The 23,199-nt window shown below is 42.8% G+C and overlaps 1 protein-coding gene across 2 annotated transcripts in view; it reads right to left on the bottom strand.

The window, feature by feature from the left end:
* The window catches only part of Fhl2 (four and a half LIM domains 2), a 72,515-nt gene that overhangs the window by 48,358 nt on the left and 958 nt on the right, over nucleotides 1-23,199 (bottom strand). The window lies entirely within an intron of this gene.

The raw sequence follows: 23,199 nt of genomic DNA, 5'->3' as shown, positions 1-23,199 counted from the left end.
GAGGCCCTGGCTGGCACCCCGAGCCCAGAAAGATAGCCAGATAGGGAAAGGGCGGGGGTGTGCCGGCTTGTAGCCAAGCACCCCCCTGCTTTGGTGGTTAATTTAAAACTTCTGTTCAATAGGATCGTGAAGGTAATTTGGTGCTTGTTGAAATCTTATGTATGGCTGTAGAGAGTCCTATTTCTGATGAAGAGTAAATAATGCGATATTTGCTGTTCCAAGGCCTGAAACACGAGTCTCTTTGCTCCATAAAGAGGTGTGAGAGACAGTGATAGGCGACCCATCCTGGGGCCTCTCAGGGCCGCGGGTGACTCCCTGTGTGAATCAGACTGGAAAAGCACGGGGCTGCACTTTTCCATGCTTTGTTACCACAAGGCCCACGGTTGGTGCCTGGGAGCCCGCCCCAGGGTCTGTGCCAGGAGAGCAAGCCGGCTCATGCCCGGTTCCTCCACCAGGGCTTGTGCCAAGTTCACTGGAATGAAGGGACATTGCAGAGGATCAGGAACACCAGGGGCCCCAGTTTGGTTACTAGGTACACTCAGCCAGAGCTGGAAGCAAAGCTGGCAATCCAGAAGGAGGCAGGACCCAGACTTCGGGGTCACACAAAGGTCGGGGCACAGGAAAGCAGTTTGCTGACCTCAGCTCAGATCAGAATCAGATTCAGAGTCGGAGGCGGGAGCGAGAGAGGTTTTTCTCCCAAATGGAATTCGGGTGAGGCCAGAGAGGAAGGTTTGCCACCTTGAAGAAACCCTAGAAAGTCTGAGAACTGGGTGACTTTCTATTGGAAACAGACGTTTCCTTTCACAGTCTTGACAGTAACAAGGACATGTTGGCTGGCACTGCAGACAGCCCCGGAGAGCCACAGAATGAATTGTTCTCTCTTCTGTGCATCTGAAGGGTCCGTGAGTGGTCTCCAGGCAGAGGGAGAGGGGAGGGTTAAGCTGAAATTGAGTCCAGTTGAATCAAGTGTCTGTTTTAATCAAACGTCTCCTCTAGCACCTGTCCCTCAGTAGGTCTTACTGGGAATGTTGGAACTCTACCTGCTAGATTTATTAGGGCAATGCCTTTTGAAGTCTACTTTGACTTCTCATCTCTGGGAAACATGTCACATATGCTGCGAATTGGTGGCAGTGTCCAAAACCAACACTATGGCTTGTGTTGCTCAGGCAAGGATTCCTGGCTCAGGCAACCAGAGGAAAGTGTGTGGGATGCCCGGCTTCTTGTACCAGCTTGCTTTCCTATTCTGCTGGCAACCAGAGGGGCCCACATAGGTGGACAAAAATGCTACACGATTTAAGGCAAGGAGTGGCGAAATGAATAATCCGATCAAAGCCCGTTCACAGTGCCACAAAGCCAAGCATGAGTAGCGGCTGTTCCAGCCACCAGTGTTTAGAAAACCCTTGAGAAAGAAATAGGCTTTAGTTCTTCCTGGAAGCCAAATACTGTATGTCCAACCAACCTCAGTGAGACTACAAGGGACAGATTACAGACAAGGCATTTAAGATTCTTGGTATGGTGTGGATCTGGAATGTGTCCCTCCCCAAACCTGCAGGTTGTAAGCATGTTCCCCAATGCAGCAGGGTGCAGAGGGGGGACTCTGACCTCATCAGTGGATTAATCCACAATGCACTGGATTAATCCACTCGGTAGATTAGTTCATTGATGGCTGAATGGACTACTGGGAGGTGGGACCTTACTAGAGGAAGTAGCTACTGGGGCATCTGCTGCAAGGGCTTTTCTTCTCCCCAGTTTCTTTCTCTCTGTTTCTCAGCTGCCATGAGCTTTCTTCCACCACGCCCTTCTACCATGATATTTCTGCCTTGAAGCCAGACCACTACAGATGGAATCTTCTGAAACCATGAGCTGAAATAAAAATTTTTCATCTTCTAGGTTGTTCTTTTCAAGTGTTTTGGTCAGAGGGACCAACTCAGTTCCCAAGGCACATCTCATCATTTCCAACACCTCTGCCCTTCGGACCCTGAACCTGTAGCTTGGTTATTTAATCCTCATGAAATCTAGAGGGGGAGGTGAAAAATCATATGCACCACTGTAAAAGAATTTCAATTCAGCCTCACAATGCCGCTTTGCTTTAGATGATTAGGTCCATTCGTTCTAATTTCAGTTCTAAAACGGATCCTAAAATTAAGGCGGACTGACACCCGCTGTATCCCAAAGTGTACACAAAATTAAAAGATTATTTGCATGATTTTCTAGTACAGTCTTTGAGTTAGTTTTAAAATCCAACTTTTAAAAATAAAAACAAATTATATATGTGAGGCCTGGGTTTGATTCCCAGCCTGACCAAATCCTCCCTCAAATTATAAGTTTAGAAAGAGTATTATCAGTGATCAATGCCATCACATTTAGCGCTAAGTTTTAAAGAGTAAAAATTAATGTATAATGTTTCTCATTAATTCTTTCCCAGCCCAGTTTAATAAACCATATGCCTTATTCCTGGTTTTAGTTAGAATTTGGTTTTCCCCCTGGTGTACCCAGAATTCTGAACTTTGAAATCAAGAATATGTGCCCAATTCTGGAATTTAGGGCTATTTTGAGATCAAACACTCTCTGTATAGAGTCCTGTTCTTAGTGATTAGATGGTATAGGGCAGCCAAGAGGAAGCTATTAAGAAGGACCTTGTTATTTGCTAAGTGATTCATCCTCACAGTGCCACCAAGATGAGTAAGTCTCAGTGTAATCCTTACAGAACTTAAAGTCGAGCATGACCAGAGGGAGGGAGCCGAGTGGGAGAAGATGGAATCCCAAACAGTGCTGATCAGGGTTAAGACAAGAAAGTATATCTCATTTGTAAACATGTATCTGAAAGAACTGAAAACAAGTTCTCATAAAAACATTCCCTCCATGTTCACAGCAGCTTGGTTCACAATAGCCAAAAGGTGAATGCAATTCAAGTACCCATAGATAGATGAATGGCTAAACCAAGTGTTGTATGTACATACATTGAAATATTATACAGCCTTTAAAAGAAGGAAATTCTGACACATGCTATAGCACAGATGAAACTTGAGGACACTATGCCAAGCTCTATAAGCCAGTCACAAAAGTCAGAAAGTAGTCAAACTCTTATTGACAGAAAGTAGAATGGTAGTTTACTGGAGCTAGAAGGAGGAGGAAATGGAAAATAGTTTTTTAATGGGTAGAGAGTTCCATTCTTGTGAGATGAACAAGTTCTGGAGATTGATTACACATTAGTTTATTGCACAGAAATGTTACTGACTAGACACATAAAGATGATTAAGATGATGGGGGGTGGGAGATGTGGCAAGTATATGTATAGAAGATCTGAAGACCCAGGAAAGCTCTTAACCCAACTTGAGGGTCTGAGATGGTTAGTTTTACGTGTTAACTTGACTGGGCCACAGGCTGCCCAGATGTGTGGTTACATATGATTCTGGTGCTTCTGTGAGGGTGTGTTGGGATGAGATTCACTTTGGAATTGGTAGATTGCGTGAAGCCAGTGGCTCTCCACAGTGTGAATGGGCCTCACTCAGTTGAAGGCCAAAAGGAGCTAAGGCTGACCTGCCCTGAGTGAACAAGAATTCTTCTTCCTGACTGTTTTCAAGCTGGGACATTGGGCTTTTCCTGCCTTCAGACTCAAAGTGAAGCATCAGCTCATCCTGAGTCCTGAGTCTGCCAGTCTTTAGATGGGAGCTACCTCATCAGTTCTGCTGGTTTCAGGCTTTTGAACTTGGACTGGGACTAAACATCAGTTCTCATGGGTTTCCAGCTTGCTGACTTAACCCTGCAGATCTTGGGACTTGTCATTTTTCATAATCCTGTGAGCGTGTGTGTGTGTGTGTGTGTGTGTGTACGATGTCCCCCAGTCTCTGTAGGGGACTGGTTCCAGGACCTCATAAATTTCAACATTTGCTGATATGCAAATCTCTTATGTACAGTGGTATAGGATTCGTGTATCATCTACACCCCGTCACCCCATACTTCATTGATTACTTGCAATACCTAATACATAAACATGCGATTGTAGGAAGTACTGTTTAATTGTGTAATTGTTAAACTTCAGGGTTTAGGGACTAAATAACAAGGAAATAGAAGTTTATATGTATTCAGTATGGAAGCAATTTTAAAAAATATCTTCAATCGTGGTTGGTCAAATCCATGGTTGGAGGAACCAAAAGATACGAAAAATACACCCTCCCCCCAACAGAACCCTGAAAGGAATGCTATCTGACCTGAGCCTTGACAGATGGGCAAGAGGTAGCCAGCTGGGTGGCACAAAAGGAACACAGAGACCCTGTGACACCTCTGGGTCTATTCAGGACCTGGCATGTAGTTGAGTACTGCATAGGGCCAGGGATGAGTCTGGGAGGATCAGGATGGTCAGGACATGGGGAACGTATGCACCACTCTAGGGCACTTTGTCCCACAGGCCAGCATTTCCAATCAGGGCAGCAGACTGCAGTGTGTACAAGGTGCTACCCAAGATACTCAGGAGCAGACCCTCAGGTCAAGGGCAGGTGGGCTGGTACTTCGCAGGTGAAACAAAGTCAACAGCTCTCTTTAGCGAAGGACTTCTCAGAGCCTTTAAGGATCCAGCGTGCACCGTGAGTTTCAGGAGGGGTAGAGTAGTTTCACACAAATCTCCCCTCTGGCTCATGAACACCTGTTAGGCCAAGGAAGGAAGCCAGTTTCCAGAGTGCTGCCAAGAGTTTGGAAGTCATTTAAAGGATGTGGGATAGTCATGGCCTATTCTTTTGTTTTTGATGGATGAATCTAGATGGAGTATAGAAATTCACCTGGGGCTCAGGTGGGAGCCAGGGGTTGCTGTGGGTGTGTATCCAGAGCCCCTTGAGTGCCTGTGGGGGCCCTCGGCTCCTGGGGCTGCATACCTCCTTCTCCTGGGATGCCTTCGGCACCACCAGGCTGGGGCATGACAGGAGTCCTAAGAGGTACCCTTGATGAGCGCCCACCTTCCTATTGGAGACGACGCTCAAATTGCTAGAAATTCAGCTGCCAGCCACTAACAGGAGTTGTTCGATTGTTGTTGTTTTTTCTTCCTTTCTTTTTTTTTTTTCCCTTCTTTTTCCGTTTTGAGCAGGGGTCTCACTAAGTTCCCAGGCTGGCCTTCAGCTCCTGTTCTCAAGTGACATCCCCCCACCCCCTGCCTTAGCCTTTTGCATAGCCAAGACTACAGGTGAGTTTTTAAAAGTTGTGCAATCAATAGAAATTTAGATCCATGATTGGGTATTGATGACCTAGCCTTCTGGTCGGGTCATCTGAAGGTATTATTATCAGGAAGAGAGAGAGAGAGAAAAAATAAATAAAAAGCAAGTGTGTGATGGGGATGAATCCTGTTTGAAGGGGAAGTGCTTGGGGACCAGCCATCCAAATAGACAAGTTTCCTTAGCTTGTACTAACAGGAGATTTCAGGGGAAGAGTAGGGAGGTTGGTGCTGTGGCTGTAGGGGTGATTTGAGTTAAATAATGAAAGGAACCGGTAGAGTAAGTGAGGGCTTGCAAGAGAGTGAGGATTGTCAGCAGTGGGTCAAAGGTCAGTTCCAGGAGGTTGGTGGGGCAGGAAGGGAGGGAGTGTCCATACAGCTGGCTGAGAAGGGGGCTCTCAGTGAAAGGTAAAAAGAGCCAGGAGAGAGGGTGGGGGGAGACAGTGGCTAGTGTATTTCTAGGGGAGTGGCCAGTGGCTGCTGAGAGTCCATTCTGTACATTATGGCTGCTGTCACTTCTGAAATATGTCACAGAGGAGTGATGGGGCCAGAAGCCAAGTTTCAGTAGGTTGGAGGTTAATGTCAATTGAGGACATGAAGATGGTACTACAAGAATCCTAATGGGGAAAAAAGGAAGAATATAACCAAGTTGCATAGATAAGGAAACCAAGGCCCAGAGAGGTTGAACAATGTGCCCAAGACCAGAATAATGGCTGTAGATAGGATTCAAATCAGGAAAACTTTTTTTTTTTTTTTTGTGGTGCTGGGGTTTGAACCCAGGGCCTTATGCATGCAAAGAAAGCACTCTACCAACTGAGCCATATCACCAGCCCTAAATCACAAGGACTTTTGCTTAAAAATCTGCTCATGTTTCCTGATTCTTTGCTTCTAATTTTGCCTTAGTCTAGTCTTTCCTGTAACCAGCCTTCAACCTGATGCCATCCAGGGACCCCCCAAGCCACCGGTTAACCCATTCACATATAAAAAACATCCAGCAATTCTTGGAGATTCCAAGGATTTTAGGAGCTGTCTACCAAGAAACTCAATGAAGACCCAATATTTATTTCACAATATCACCAGCTTCCTCATGATTCCTTGGTAACCTGTGACTTAGGAATTTATCAGATACAATTGTAGTCTAAGATGTTGTCTTCCATACCCTTTGATTCAGAAAGTTATGGTTATATGTATTTGTCATACACAAATATTAAAGCATCGTTTTCAGAAGTAAAAAATGGGAGATAGCTCAATGTCTTTAGATGGGAAAGAGTCAAATAAATCACTCTTCCATATATCGGAATTCTATGCAGCTTGTAAACAGTAGGGCAGCATCTCTTTATAGGGACCAGTCTCCAGGACAAATGTTAAGTGAAACAAATAACATGCAAATTGTTATCACCATTTCTGATAAAAGAGCTCACGTCCATTATAGAGTCACATACCACCGACCAGTGTTTAATGATGGATCACATATACAAAATGGCGGTCCCATGAGATTAAAACGAAGCTCAAAAACTCCTGTCTCTTGGTGATATGGTAACCATTCTAACATCGAATAAAAGCCTAGCATATGCACTTGTATACAGTGCCTAATACTCGATAATGATAATACATGACTGTAACTGGTTTATGCGTTTACTATAATAGGCTTTTTATCATTATTGTGGAGTGTCCTCCTTACATGAAAGTTTCCCGTAGAACCATACACCACGATACACCGGAGCAGCGTCCGCCATTTCCTGCTTGCTTGTGCCATTATCTCTTGTGCTTGATTTAATCTCATGCTGTTTTGGTCACAGGGCTTGAGAGCACCAGGCTATACCATATATGATGCTTTCCCACAAAGCCTAAGTGTGTGGCCAGCTGTGCCCTCTAGATTTGTGCAAGTGGACAGGGACGAAATCACCTTGCAATGCATTTCTCAGAACCCTTCCTCATGACGCCACATGGGGCTGGAAGTCTAGAATATCTTCGGAAGGCCAGGCAGGCCCTTGCCTGCAGAACTGTTCTGGGAGGACTGGATGGAGCACGGAAGCTGGGAGAAGACTAATTTTCATGTCTCCTTTTTTCCATTTTGAATTGTATACCAAGTGTGTCGATTATCCAGCTAATAAATAAAATAAACATCTGGCATGTTTCGTCACAGCAAAGGCAGTTTAAATAATGTCTTCTTGTAATAAAATTTGATAATGCTTGTAAGCAGGGACTGTAGGTGGCTTCACAATAGGCAGTGGAATCATCCATGACAGAATTTGCAAGAACAGAAAACTATGAGTGTGAAAAATCACATTAAAATGTGTTGGGAAAATGAGCCTTGTGAACAGCTGTTCTTAAAATAGAACCAAAAGGGCTGGGTGGGGGAAGAAAAAAAGCAAAGCAAATACCTTCAAAGCACAGAGATTTCATGCACCCCTAATTCACTCTCTTTTGCTCTAACCACAGAGAAGTTAGGCAGTGGGATCTCCTTTGAATAGAACCATTCTTCGTGGTACGAGCCCCACACATATGGTATAATTATCTAGATTATTTAAGCCAAAAAAATGTATCTTTGCTGGGAGTATAACTCAGTGGTATAGAGCACTTGCCCAGTAAGCCTGAGGCCCTGAGTTTCATCACCAGCACTGCAAAAATCAATCAATCAATCAATCTATCTTAGACTTATTTTCTACAATGTGGATGGATGGGGATTATTAAGTAGAATCAGAACTATGTTTAGAATCATAATGCCATCAATTTCAAGTGGACTAAATGAGCGTTTCCCAACCTTTTATTCCCCTCCACATCCCTTTGAATGCTTTAATGTTATTAAAGATCATGAAGGGCTTTTGTTAATGTGGGTTACACCTAATTGATATTTACTGTAGTGAAAATAAAAACTGAGAAGCTGGGCACAATGGCTCATGCTTGTAATCCCAGCGACTTGGGAGGCTGAGGCAGGAGGATCTCGAGTTCATAGCCAGCCTCAGCAACAGCAAGGCACCAAGCAACTCAGTAAGACTCTGTCTCCAGATAAAATACAAAATAGGGCTGGGGATGTGGCTTAGTGATCCAGTACCCCAAGTTCAATCCCCAATACCCCCCAAAAAAACCCAAAAAAAACCCTGAGAAGCTAAAAAACAAAATCATTTAAATATACCGATATGAGGGCCATTATATGTTACCATAAATTATTTTTAAGAAAAATAACTATGTTTTCTAAAACCAAACAACTAGTGAAAAGAGTGGCTTGGCTGTACACTTCTGCAGTTCTCCTTAATATTTAGCTCCATAGAAGACACCTGGAGAGCCAGACCCTCCTGCCTGCTTCTGCATTCAGCCTGTCCAGGTATGTGACGTGGCTTGAATATGGTGAGAGCACAGAGGTAGAGCCCTCGTCGGGCAAGTGCAGGCCTTGGGTCTGACCCCCAGCCCCTCCAAAACCAAAACCAAACATATAATATGAAGGAAATACAGATCTATAATATGTTAGAACTAGCCCAATTCAAAGACCTCTCTTATCTCTTAGCATTCCTTGGTTCGGAGACTCATCGATCTCCATCTTCATGCTGACCTGTGTACGCCCCTTGTGTGTCTGTTCAAATATCCATTTTTTTTTATAAGGACACGAGTAATATTGGGTTGGGGTATACTTTAATGACTTCATCTTTACTAAGTACACCTGTAACAATCCTAGTCCCAAGTAAGGTTTCACTCTGAGTTATTGAGGTTAGGCCTAAAAGCATACGAACCTAAGGGGAGAAACATTCAATCTATGGCATCTTAACTAATAATAGGAGCAAATCATTCATAACTAATGGTGGCATGAGGAAGAATCTAATGGACATGGGTCAGAAAGAGGGATGATGGCTCAGGAAGGGACTGGAGGGGCAAGGGTTTGGAGAAGAGGAAAAGTATGTCTCTCCCACAGCCACTGAGCCATCCAGCTCCAGGGGCTCCATCTATACCCTGAGCATGGGATCCCTGGAGTTTTACAGAGCCAGTGGCAACCCAGTGTCCCTGTGTTCCAGTACTATACAGGCCAGATTCATGGAAGAGAGGTAGGTTACAGTCAGATCCCACGTGGTCCAGACGTCCCTTGAAAAACAAGGTCATCCAGTGGGAATATAGTGCATAGAGTTGCAGTCCATCATCCACAACTTTTCGCTAGTTTGGAGGGATGGGCAGATTCATGTGGAGTGCTTGGGAGGGTCTGTCAAATTTCGTTTGGTGCTAGTGACCTGGAGCTTTGTGGTGGCATTCTGCTCTGCTAGAGGTTATGGATCGGGTTCCAAAGCCAGTAGTTCAAAGGCCTCATCATTGGATGGTGGATGTTGGTACAGTCTTCCTAACTATGATTGGACCTCCATGTCTTTGGGTTCCACATCCAATGATCCAACCTTCTGCAGATAAAAAATATATAAAAAATGATTTCAAAAAACTTCCAAAAAGCAATGCTGAATTGGCCATGTGCTGAGTACTACACTGGTACCACGGGAATAAAGTACTGTGTAGGCATTACATTAGGTGTTATAAGTCATCTAGAGATGATTTAAGTTCGTGAGATGATGTACATAAGTTACAGGCAAATACTATGCCAGTTTTATATAAGGAACTTGAGCATCCATGGATTTTGGTATTCACAGGGTCCCAGAACCCACTTCCTGTGTATACCAAGAGACAATTATACTCCACAGAAATCCTGATGCCTAAGGTAAAGAAAATGAACTCAGTTCTTCTGATCAACAAAACAAAATTATCCTACCTCATTCCCTTGATGTCATAACTGTTACATCAAAGCATATTTCTAGGGGAAGGCACGGTTCTGTGCTAGGCTCACAAAGCACAGTCCTAGCCATCAGGGACTCAACATCCTAGAATTTAGTCTTCTACCTTTTTTTCCTTGATTTAATAGAAAACATGCCTCTATTTCCTCACTGTGCTATTTTTACACTTACATTAGCATTCAGCATTAAGTCCTTTTGTTCCCTCAGCTTTTTGTCCCCTTTGGGGTCCCGTAGTGTGTGCACTGGAAACTGAGCCCAGAGGAGTTGCCCCAGGGTAGAATGACAGTGAGGGTGGGTCTCCCTGGCCCTCCTGCGGGTCTACCCACCGAATGCTGGCTTGGCAGTGACCTGGAATCAGGGTGGAAAAGCAGTCCCCCATGACCTATGTCCTGTCTTTCCCAGATTGGCAGCCAGCTGGGTGTGGAACATCTGGTGCCTGTGGACACAGGGGCCCCATGAGATAGGATTGCTGGTCCTTCCCAGATAAAGCAAAGCCACTGAGGAAGTCAGCTCATAGTGGGAACAAGGGGTCACACAGAAGACAAATATTTTCTTCTTGATTTATAGTTTCCTCCTGCTTTGATTTACATTTTAATTACAGAATTATAGCCCTAGATGACATATGATCTATAAACCAAACTGTGAGCCACAAAGAGACAAGGGACAATTAAAATTAATTTTGTGATAACGTTTTTGTCCTGACAGATGTGACCTATCTTTAACAACAGATCACTCCAGATGAAAATAATCTCAATTAAATACTGTCTGCAGTTTAACTGTGCCCCCTCCCCCCCCACTGTGTCTTTAGGTCAACTTTTTGAGTTCTCTTTGATTGACTGAATGAATGAGAAAATGATTGTCTAGATCAGTTATGTATGGGTTGCTTTGGCCAAGATACCAGAATCATTGCAGAATGACTGTTTTTCATGCTGATATTTTCACTCATCAGACACGGTGTCACACAGCTAACTGGAATCCAGAGTAAGGCTGCAGTCAACAATGTCAGAACTCCGATTTTTTCTCTCCCTTCTAGCCCTTCCCTGCACCTCTGAGCACCTGAGAATTAAGCAAAGTCCTCTGGAAACATGTGAGCAAGTGGAAGGTGTTTGCACGGGGCCTGACCTGGGCAGCTATCAGGGGCCAGGATGCTGGGGGAAACTCTTCCCTTCTACTCCTTGATCTTTGCTCCCATAGGAATGAGGGGCTTATGGATTTTTCCACAGGAGGGAGGCCATCAGTGATACTCAGATGTTAGAAGAACCCAACAAAACAATGGCATCTCAAATGCAAGCCTCAATATTCTGAATGATTGGGAATCACAGCCCAACTTTCTGTTATTGGAAAGCCACTTAAAGATTTCAAAACATGCTTCATAAACTCTATCAATGGCCCTTTATAAGTATAAATATCTGCATTGTAGAATGGTAGAGACCAAAGTACAAAGAGAGGAAATACTTGCTTGAGACCTCAATGAAACTGGTGACAATACCAGGAAGAGATTTTTACTCCTAGCAGTATTGCAGTATTTTTAGCTAATCAATGGACAACACTTGCCCTTTTTATTATTATTATTATTATTTTCTTAATTTAAGGCCACAGCCATTAAGCAAGCCACCATGTTTCTATAGGAAGAAGGCTTATTCTTCTTTATCTTTCTATCTTGCCTCCAGGTTAAAAGGTATTTGCTTCCAAGCTTTTTCATCAGCTGGGAATATCTTTCCTGCCGGAGGCAATGTTTTACCAATTGCATTAGTCAGAGTGCTCTGGGCTCTTAGAAAAACAGGCTCTCCACTCCCATAAGGAACAGGGAGGAGAAGAATTTTCCAGCTTTCTGGAAAGGCAATGTGTGTTCTGTCTCCGTCACTTACTGTCATGCCTTGTCTCACCCCAAACAAGTCAGTATTCATTTTTGATGTCTCAAAGCAATTGCATCCAAGTTACCTCAACCAAGCTCCATAATTCAGGCCAAAAGTAACCAAAAAGAGAATGAAAAACACATGGTAAGGACTGGAAACAGCATGTCTACCCAAGTCCAATTGCAGTTTGCTCTCTCTCTCTGCTTCCAGACATCCTCCTGAAAGTCCTCCTTTCTGCTCTGCATTAGGGTCTCCTTCTCTCCTCCCCACTCAACAGCAGTCAGGAAAGCCCACCTTTGATGTGGGATCTGCCCTTCCCGCATCTCCCTCCTACCCAATCACAGGAAAAAGCTGGAAGCCCTGACCCCTGGCTGCAAAGACCCTGAAACAATGAAGAAGAGAGGCCAAACCTCGGACTGGGTTATTTTTCCACTTATTTTGTGGCACAAAGGGAGGTGGTGCCTCAGAACACACACACACACACACTCACACACACACACACACACTCACACGACCACCACCACCACCACCTGGCACTCCCACATTTAGGCACAATTTATGCCAGGCCACAGAAGCTGCAGAAGAAGCCGGTGTTGCTAATAATTAATATCGCTGCTTTTAAGCTTCTCAGACATCTCTACTGCCATGGCCCTACAATTTCTGGTGACAGGTGTATGGTTTTGGGGTTCTTTATTTTTCCTTTTTGATAAAGAGTCGTGTTGATAGAATGGATCAAACAGGGAAGCGTTTTTATCAGCTCTTGCTTAAGGGACCCATTTCTGCCATCTGCAGAGGGAGGATGCCTGAGAGGCGCATTATACAGATCCAGGACAAAGGAAAGAGGAAACCTGCAAATGCAGTCTACAGAGGGTGTCGCCAACTCTCTGACAGGCAACCTGTACTAGAAAGTACAATTTTACATCACAGCCACTTCAATGCACCCCTCCCAGGCAGCGCTAGAATAACGCACTGCAATGAAATATCCTGGCTATGTGAGAAGCACTGCTGTGGTATTTTCCCCCCTATTTTAGGTGGTCTAATTTTGTTACTAGGAACATTCTGGCCTCCATATGCCAAACTGATTTCATAGCTTACTACACACCATGAGACTGTGAAAGTTGTCAAATCTTTTTTTTTGTTTGTTTGTTTTTGGTACTAGGGATTGAACCCAGGCGTGCTTAACCACTGAGCCACATCCCCAGCCCTTTTTAATATTTTATTTAGAGACAGGGTCTCGCTGAGTTGCTTAGGGGCTCGCTAAGTTGCTGAGGCTGGCTTTGAACTCGCGATCCTCCTGGCTCAACCTCCCGAGCGGTTGGGATTACAGGCATGCGTCACTGCCTGGGGAAAGTCGTCACAGTTAAGTTGAAACTCAGATGTGGAAGGGTTCCTTATAACTTGAGTGGTGGACAGCAGAGAAGAAAAGCAGTCCAACTTAAGAATGTCACAAAAGCAGAGCAGGCTAGCAGTGGGGACTGCAGTTCTCCAATATCAATAGTCTATTGGGGAGGCACAGCTCTGGCTTCCCAACAGAGGACTGTGGAAGATGGGACACGTCATAGAGTCACCTTGTAAGAATGGACTTCCACTGATCTTCCACTTGATAGAAATGGAAATTTTTCTGAGGTTGCAGCCAAGCTTATGGAGGTTGAATCCTCTCTCTAAACTCTTAGGCTTGCAGCTAAGACAACTCTGCTGGGAGTCTTGTTGCCTAAGTTATGAGACTTTGCATCCAGAGATGGGATCTGTCTCCAGCAGAGGCATCAAGGACTTTCTTGGTTACATCTATGGAACTGACAGTCACACATAACTTAATATTGGGGACATGTTCTACGAACTATGTCATTAGGCAATTTTATCTATGTGTAAACAACATAGGATGTATTTAACCAAATCTAGATGGACTGGCCTGCTACACACTCCTGCTGTATGGTACAGCCTGTTGCTCCTAGGCTGGGTTACGAGAGCCTTAACCCAATCAATGAATCAATCCCCTGATGAGATTAATTGAGTGGTAACTAAAGGCAGGTGGGATGTGGCTGGAGGAAGTGGTTCACTGGGGGCTTGGCTATTTCTGGAGAGTGGAATCTCTCTCTGCTTCCTGCTTCCCATGTGAGCTGCTTCCCTCTGCCACACTCTTCCTCCATGATGGTCAGTCTCACTTCAAGCCCCAGGAATGGAGCTGGCTGCCTATGGACTGAGACCTCTGAAACCATGATCCCTCAAATAAACGTTTCCTCCTCTACAGTTGTTTTGGTCGGGTCCTTAGTCACAACAGAAAAAAAGCTGACCCAAACCTTACTGTTGTGAATTCTGTAGGCAAAGGCCACTTGTTATCTAAGACATCAAAACATTGGAAAAGTGCAATAAACAGGGGCTGCAGGTGTGGTTCAGTGGTAGAGCTCCTACCTAGCAAATGCACAGCATTACAGAGAACAAAAACCAAAGAAAAACAACTGGGCGATGAGGAATATTTTAGCTGTGTTATAATCTCATAGAACTACCATCATATAAAATTGTATGTGACACTCAATTGTATTGATTAAAGTGCTCTCACAATTGCCTGTTTGGACCATAAACTTTTCAAATCCTACAGTCACCATGTGGGTGGACAACTGAGCAAAACGTACCTATAGCTCAGTCTGTAATTATTGCTCTGCTAGAAACACAAACAGCCTGCATGTCTATTTACCTCTAATTTCTAACACTGATGCACATGTTAAGGAAAGGTTTGAAATAATGCAATGCCACGCCAGGTAAGTATTCTCCTCCCTGGAATTCATGCTCATCACACCTTCCTGCTGTCCTCAGGAGCTTGCTGAGGGTGTCCCCCTGTCCTCCCTGCTTGGAAGAATAGAGGCCCCTTCAGGTACTTGAAGTGCTGGAGGCTCCTTCGTGTCTCCAAATGGGAGAAAGGAGTCTATTTATATGTAGGGGCAGCCCCGTGTTGCTGGAAGGTAAGTTATGGACAGAGCTCAACTGATGGAGATTTGGGAGCCAGGGGGCCTTGCTGAGCTAATTTGGGGGCTCAGAAAATGATACCCCAAACTGAAGCTGCCCTTCCTGGCCCTCCTAGCTCTCACCCTTCATTGTCTCCACTGAGGCAAGGCATAGAGACTAGAATCCTCTTCTCCAAGGCTCACAATAGACACCGGAACCTGTTTGCCCCAAAGCCAGAAAAGCTATACATCATATTCTAGCTCATCCCCACCTTTGTGTGGAAGAGGGGGACATGAAGAAATTCTCTGGCCTACTCTGGCTGAGAGTAGGTCATCAGACCCTGCTTCTAGAAAAGGTCCTGACCCATACCTGGGAGTGAGGAATGCTCACAGAGGGGCCAGGAAGAACCCAAATAGACAGGCCTTGCCGGGCTCCCCACTCAATTAGTATCAGCTCACATTTTTTTGGCCAATCACAGTTCTACATGGCTGCCTATATTTCCTTGAACCTAAGCATAAACATGGGTTGGATCATGCTGGGGTCACCAGTCTTCAATCTGAAGCCTCCTAAGTAATGTAAAACTACTATCAAAAGTTAGTGTGTTTCCCTTGTTAACAGATTGCCAGTTTACTTCAGGTATTTATTTAACATTGAACCTATGAGGGAAAGTTTGAATTTCTCCACCTCTCATGTTCCCCAGACTACAGCTTGTCTCTGACTTCCTCTCTCCCCCTGAAACTAATTTCTTTTGTGACCAAATAAGGCTTCTGTCTTTTTTTTTTTTTTTTCTCTCATGTTCATCTCTCCCTCCTGGATAAGATCTCTGTTTTATGTATCTTGTTTACTGAGACTTGAAACAGCCTTTGGGCTCGTTCCAGCCCTGGGAGATTGGGGTTATCATAGACCCCCCAGCCTGATTTTAAGACCCACCCAGACCATCACACTAGCTGCGGACAGGGCCATACTGCTGATGCACGGCTGTGCCTGCCTTGGCTTTGTCCTCCTGCATCAGCTTCCTCTGCCACCCTGCTGGGCTGGCTCCTAGAGTCCTGTCCCTGCTAACCTGGCCCACCTCCATTCTCTGCTTCTGCAGGCCCTGTATGCCCTGGAACATCCTGAGCCAGGTCACCCTGTCCTGTCCTGGCTCCTCAGGTGCTAACAGGCTCCTCTTCGCCTGCTCCATTTACCTTGTGGGTTCCAGGTTCTGGGTGGGCCCCAGGCTGGCTGCGACTCTGCATTCCGTGTGGGCACCGCCCTCCTGATGGGAGGCATGGCACAGCCTGTCTCCAGGCAGGGCTGTCATTTCCCCCTTGCAACCTGCTTTTATTGCATATCTGTGGTTTTCTGGAAGTCAACGATAGGTTTGGGGATGCAGTGACATTGGTCATTTTAAAATTTTTACTTTGATGAGATGAAATAACTTTTAAAGCTAGCTGTGACTCTTGGCATTCTATACTGTAGAGGGAAGAAGGGCATGAACTGTCCTGTTAAATGTCACATATGAATCCCGAACCTGGAATCCAGAGCTCTCCATCCTCCTCTCATTACAACAATGGGGAAGAGGATAAACTAAACACCAAAGGCTCTGAACAGCATGGGACTCCAACTGGGTCCAAATCACAGTTCTACCTCCCAGGGACTGTAGAAGGATGTCCCCCCCCACCACCAAACGTGCACTTCCCAATCCCCAGGACCTGTGGATATGTCACCTTACATGGCAAAACAGACTTCACAGATGTGGTTGGGATCCTGACACAAGGAGATTATCCTGCATTCTCTGGGTGGCCCACTGTGTATTCACAGGAGTCCTTACATGTGATAGATGGGAGGCAGGAAAGTCAGAGTCAGGGAGAGATTTGCAGATGCTATGCTGCTGTCTCAGAAGGTGGAGGTAAGGGTCATGCGCCACAGACACAGGCAGCCTATGGAAGCTGGAGAAGTCAAGGAAACAGATTCTCCTCTCGGGCCTTGCTGACTTTGATTTTATCACAGCAAGACCCACCGCAGATGTCTAACTTCCACAACTGCCAGATAATAAATTCATGTTACTTTAAGAGAATAACTGCAGAAATTTGTTGCAGCAGCAATGGGAAACGAATACAGCAGCTGTGTCTCTTTAGTTAAGTTACTTCTCTCTTTCAGCGTGTGTCCTCAAACTAGGAATCATCATAACACATACACCGTATGGATGTTGTGAAGATGGGATAACTATTTGCGCAGCATTTATATCTTACGATGTATTTGGTATTACAACTCTAGAGATGATTTAAAGGATATGGGAGGATGTGCATATGCAAATACTGTGCTATTTTATAAAAGGGACTTGAGCATCTGCAAATTTTAGTATCCATGGGGAGTCCTGGAACCAATTCTTTGCAGATATTGAGGAATGATTCTGTGTGTGCATATATGTATGCATATATTTACATCTATATATGTATATGTCTATATATGTATAACATACATATATATGAATATTCATACATGTATGTATATGTATGTATTTTGTAGATGTGTATGTATATGACATAATAAGCACCTTAAGTAAAAGTAAATTGGGATAATAAATAGATAAGTCCAGGTGAGCAGGTAGAAAGTGGCAGTATAATTTTAGATGGGTATTGGGGGTAGCTCTCAGATATTGTGTGCATGAAACAAGGAGTAAGTTGTGTGCTTATCTTCAGCAAGAGTGTGATCAATATAGGAACCAGCAAGTGCAAAGGCCCTGGGGAAGGGCACTGTGACTGGAGGCCCTAGGTAGAGAGGGAGAGAGGGAAGAGATGAGGTCAGATTCCTGGGGTTTAGATTATGTAGGGCGCTCACACACACACACACACACACACACACTCATGAGCACTCACATACACATACATACACACTATATACAACTCATGCACACACTCGTGCATACACTCACAGTTATACACACACATACTTCACACATAGACACATTCACACACTCATGTACAAACTCATAAACACATGCTCACACTCACACATACACTCACACATATACACTTACACATACTCACACATACACTTATACACACTCACAGACATACACATATTCACACATATACACTCACACTCATGCACAAACACAAACTCACATATACACATGCTCACACTTGTACACTCACACAAATGCACTTACACACTCACGTTCACACACATACACACAAACTCACACATACACTTACACACACTCATGCACATACACTCACTTGCTCACACACATACACTCACACACTCATGCACATACACACTTACCCTACTTTTGTAGGTTATGCTGAGGAGTTTGGATTTTGTTGATTTGAAAAGCTGCTGGAGAATTTTGAGCAGGGGAGAGTTGCACTTTAAGTTACAAATCTAAAAATTTCAAAAAAGAGCCTTTGTGGTTAAATGGAGCTTGCATTTGGCCTCTGTGGAGCTGCCTGGCTGCTCCTGCCTGAGTTGGCAGCTTGCTGGCACTCCCCAGGAAAGAGTGAGGCGTTGCACACAAAAGTAGCAACAGTTCAGGGCAGGGAGCCAGGATCCTGCCCTGGGTTAATCAATAGCCAGACTGGAGGATCTGCTGCTGCCGCTGCTTAATAATGGGAGCTGAAGTTTTATCAATTCTTCTATCCAAATTTAATTATTTAAATGACGTTGAACTTGCTGCTATGAATTTCCAAGCCTCTGACTTGTTGAGAACCCTGTTTTAACTACAAGGTCCCTACCCCACCCTTCCCTGCTGCCTGCAGACGTTTTTCCATCTGAGAGTACGGATAAGAATGGTGTTATAGCTGTGAATATTTCATTCCCACTTGAATGATTGCCTAGGCTGGTTAATTTGAATGCCAACAAATTTGCACCTGCTTATGTGAATTTTGTATTTACAATTTGCAGGAATAGAGAAAGAAGCCTGTCTCATATCCATTCTGGATCTCTTAGCTTTTTGTATGTTGCACGTAACGTTTGTCATTTTTCACCGACTGTAACTGGTTGAACTCTGTCATTTGATTTAGGGATTGGAAGAACATAACATTTGGCCATTGGGCCCCATTTCAGTGGAATTAAAATTGGGCTTTTGAAATAAGGAGACTATTATATTCTCTCCCACCTGCCTTTTGTTTCTTAAATTATGTTTCCAGAGATAAATAGATGTTGTTTCCTAATAAATTACTTAAAAGATCCTGGGTGAAATGTGCAGCTGTTCAAAAAGGAAGTTTACAGAGTTTAGAATTTATCCCGCATCTTCATCTTCTTATTCCTCTCCCTACACACCCATGTGCATGCACACACACACACACACACACACACAGAGGCTGTGATCAGCGAGACTTCCAAGTCAGAGGATCTACTCCTTATGCAAATATCATCGTCAAATATTAGTATTTATTGCCCATTGAGCCAGCAACCAGGAGTCTAACCCAGAAGATGAGCACCCCTCCCGGTGCTGGAACTAAAGGGAGAGCTTAAAAGGAAACACTTATTTTAAAGATGAGGTCCTTTCTTCATGCTTTTCCACGTGCTGTCACTGCACGTCTGGGCTCGGGTCCAGCTTTCCCGACACCACCTCTGCACCCTGTACCAGGAATCACAGCGAGCCTCTCAGAATTGCCAGGAGCCTCTCAGAATTGCCAGGTGGATCGCGAGTGTGCGCATGCGTACAATGCTCTCCCTGCCCCAGGCACTCACCAGAGGTTCATTTTATTTTAACTGTGGAATTCAAATTAGTCCCAATTCGGATACTTTACATAGATTTTTTTCCCTTTTACCTTGGGGATTCAAGATAAATCTTTATTCCAATTATAAAATGTTGGGTTTTAGAAATGTCTCACAGAGAACAAAAATCAGTGAGGCAGCCCTGGCCCTAAGTAATTGCCTTTCTTCCAAACACACATTTAGCCTATATCCTAGAACCTTAGGATGAGCTGTATTCTATCTCCATGTCGTTCACATTCTTCTCCACCTGTAAAGTTCTCAGCCTTCCTGCAGGCTCCATACCTCCATCTAGGCAAACTTCATCCCAAGTACTTCCTTCCTTTACACTCAGTTCCTGTAGTGCTCATAAGTGACACTGAAGCCCACTGTCCATTGTACAAGGCCTTAGAATTGCTCTTTTGCTATTTAAATCTAATGCCAACTAGATCACAAAGTCCTTGAAGAAACAGATCATGTCTTTAACTTGGTTGCGCCTCTTAGAATGCATCACAGGATTAGAAACCTCAATTTCCTTATCTGGAAGTAGGAATAATAATATCGAATAATAAGAACAATAATACCTACCTATTGGGCTAATTTATTAAATGAGTTAATACTGAGTAATTGATTCATATTGAATCCTGGGTACAGTTATCATTCAATAAAGTTGAGCTATTATTTTAAGAAGCTAATCATTCTGGTTGCTTATTTACTATTTTTTATAATTGGTGGTGATAACTGGAATGCTTTTTAGTTGCAGAGTATGTCTCGATTCAAAACTTTCACAGTTACAGAGTAGAAAATTTAGTAAACTATTTAAAATGTAGAGATAAATACAAAATGGCTTCTAATCTTATCTCTCACATATACTAATATTATATATTTCCGTGTTTTTAAGCTTTTTTTAGTTTTTTAAGCTAAGATAACATATTTTGAATATTTCATTGCATGCTTTGTTGCTAATTTTTAAAAATTAAAAATTTTATGCATTTGGGCATGAAGGCATATATGTATAGTCTTAGATCCTCAGGAGGCTGAGGCAGGATATTCTCTTGAGTTGAGGAGTTCAGGGCCAGCCTGGGAAACATAGCCAGAATTTTTTTTTCTCTTTGAAAACTTCTATGCAAACTTTGTTTTTACTCCCATACTATGGCTATTTTTCAATTAGAGATAATTATGTTCCTTATTGTCAAATGTATCCAAATAATAAAATAACACCAGACTAGATAGCACCATCCTGGTTATAAGTTGCACAATAGGCTGAATTTAGAAAATTGCATTGTTTACAGTTTTAGTTTGCAAATTGTTAAATATGATCGTTCATATAACCCTTTGTGTCTGTTCCTTACCCACCTTATTGTCTTACAAATAATATGACGTGGAACCAGGTAATTGACATCATCTTTTGCTACTCCTTCTTTTTCTAGTAAACCATGAACTGACATTTTGGAATTAGTCTAGATTGATGGGGGCGGTATTGAGCACAGGCAGAAAATACTATGGTGGTTTTTCCATGTAGCAATAGCAGTCCCCACAGCCCCTTCAGTTACCACATACTCCCTGTTATACCATTTAGCTGGGTCTCAGGTGCCGAAAGAACACTTACTTCTTGAAGATCAAAGTAAAGTTCTTGCACTTTCCCCTTAATATCAAATTAAGGACTTCTCCTTAATAAACATATCAAAATTTTATGACATGTTACTAGCTTGGTGCTGGTTTCTTTCAACTTGGTTTCTTTTCAGTATTATTATCTTGTGATACTGGGGACTGGATTTTTAAAAAAACTCTAACAGTGAGGTACATCCTCAGTCCTTTTTATTTTTCACTTTCAGACAGGGTCTCCCTATGTTCAAGGCTGACCTTGAACTTGAGATCCTCTTGCCACCTGACTTGTTGAAATTACAGGAGTATACCACCGTGCTTGGTTCCATATTGCTTTTTAACTATAGCAAAATTTCAGTGTTAAAATGGAATTTAATTCCTCTTCTATCTAAAAAATGTATCTTTTAAATTCATTTGAAGCCTCAAGTTGTAAAAACTTCCTCAAAGTTAAATTTGACTTAAAAAACTTAAATGGGAAAGCATGTGTTTAGCATGGGCAAAGCCCTGGGTTCAATCTCAATTTCCTAGTTGACACTTTAAAAATTATAATATTTATGAAATATATCCTGTTATGTATCAAACTGCTCAAAACTTAAGTTTGTTCCTTTCTGGTTTTCACCCATATTTTAAAATAATGACAGTAAGTGACAAATTTCTGGCAAAGCAGTAGTAATGAAAACAATTAGCATGTCACACTTTCAAGACACAAGGTAGTTGAGGTTTTTTTTTTGTGTGTGTGTGTGTATAACTCAAAGGGGGTGATAATAGTGTAGAAATCATCACACTGATCAGAAATTGAAGTAAGTTGTTATAGTATAATAAAATGTTTTTACCTGAATCTCCATTTATGCTCTTTTACTTCCCTTTTATGTAACTATTATGAATACTTTAATATACTGACTAACTGAAAGGAGTCATCATGTCATATGGAGATAACCAATTTTCAAGGAATTGGACTTTGAATAGATTGTAAAAGTAGGTTGACCATAAATTGGACAAAAAGTAGGTTACCAAATAACCTGATTTTATATATATATTATTTTTAAAAGAGAAAAAGAAATCTCACTATGTTGTACAGATTGATATATTTTGAGATTAATCCCCCAAACATTAATTTGTATGTGGGGAGACCTACAAATTATTAAAGTTTTTATGTATCACTTCTTCTCTTTTAAAACTCCTATTATAGTAATGGTTCATCTTCCCATCATGGATATCTTAGAATCAAGAATAGTTAAGATAAGCCACAAAAAGCTAAGGTTATCCAGGGCTAATAGAACTACACGACACATAGCTTTTCATGTTCTGCTCTCCACTTCTGTGTGATTTCTAAGGGGAACATATATTATTTGTATGGTAAGAAAAAAAATATAAGTACTATGAATATAATGATCATCTCTTTTTCCAGTGGGGAGAGGACGATTTAAAAATCAGTATCTCTGGACCACGTATTGTAAATGTTGGATATTTGGGAGATGGGTAGAAAGGCGTAGGGCCTTGTACTTCATGCTGTGGGAATACAGGGCCATATGATGTGGCCCAGACTAAGGGATCTGGAATTGACTGAGAGCTCTGGAATCACTAAAGAGTATGCTCTAGAAACATTAAATGGAATGATGAGATCTCCAAGTGCAAAAGATGCTTCAAGTCAGGCAAGGTGGTGAGTGGGCAGTCAGGGCACCCTGAATGGGAAAACTGGCAACTTTTCATGGACATTCGACTTTACGATATTTTCTCATGGCCGGGGATACAGCACAGTGGGAGAGCATTTGCTTAGCATGTACAAGGTCCTGAGTTTGATCCCCAGTACTAAAAAAAAAAAAAAAAATTTCTTAATATTAGAAGAAACCTCCAATATAAAATTATTTGAATTGTTTATCTGGCCACTCATTTAAAAACAAAGAAAACTTTTGTAAAATAGGACGAATCTTAATGTACAAGAGACCTTATTACAGTACATCTTGTCAAAAGCCTAACAATGAGACAAACTTAAAATCGCATTCCTTGAAAACAATAATAAAACAGCAACAGCAGATCTCTATAAATATGAGATAAAATATCATCAGCCAGGAACATTAATACCATATTTAGACTTCAAAATTATTTAAAAAAGAAAAAAACTGACCTGACAATCCCCCCCCCCCCACCTCCG

Source organism: Marmota marmota, unplaced genomic scaffold (assembly GCF_001458135.2).
Source record: "Marmota marmota marmota unplaced genomic scaffold, marMar, whole genome shotgun sequence".
Taxonomy (NCBI): Eukaryota; Metazoa; Chordata; class Mammalia; order Rodentia; family Sciuridae; genus Marmota; species Marmota marmota.
The sequence above is the reverse complement of the archived record's forward strand: the minus strand, read 5'-3'. Positions and strand labels throughout refer to the sequence as shown.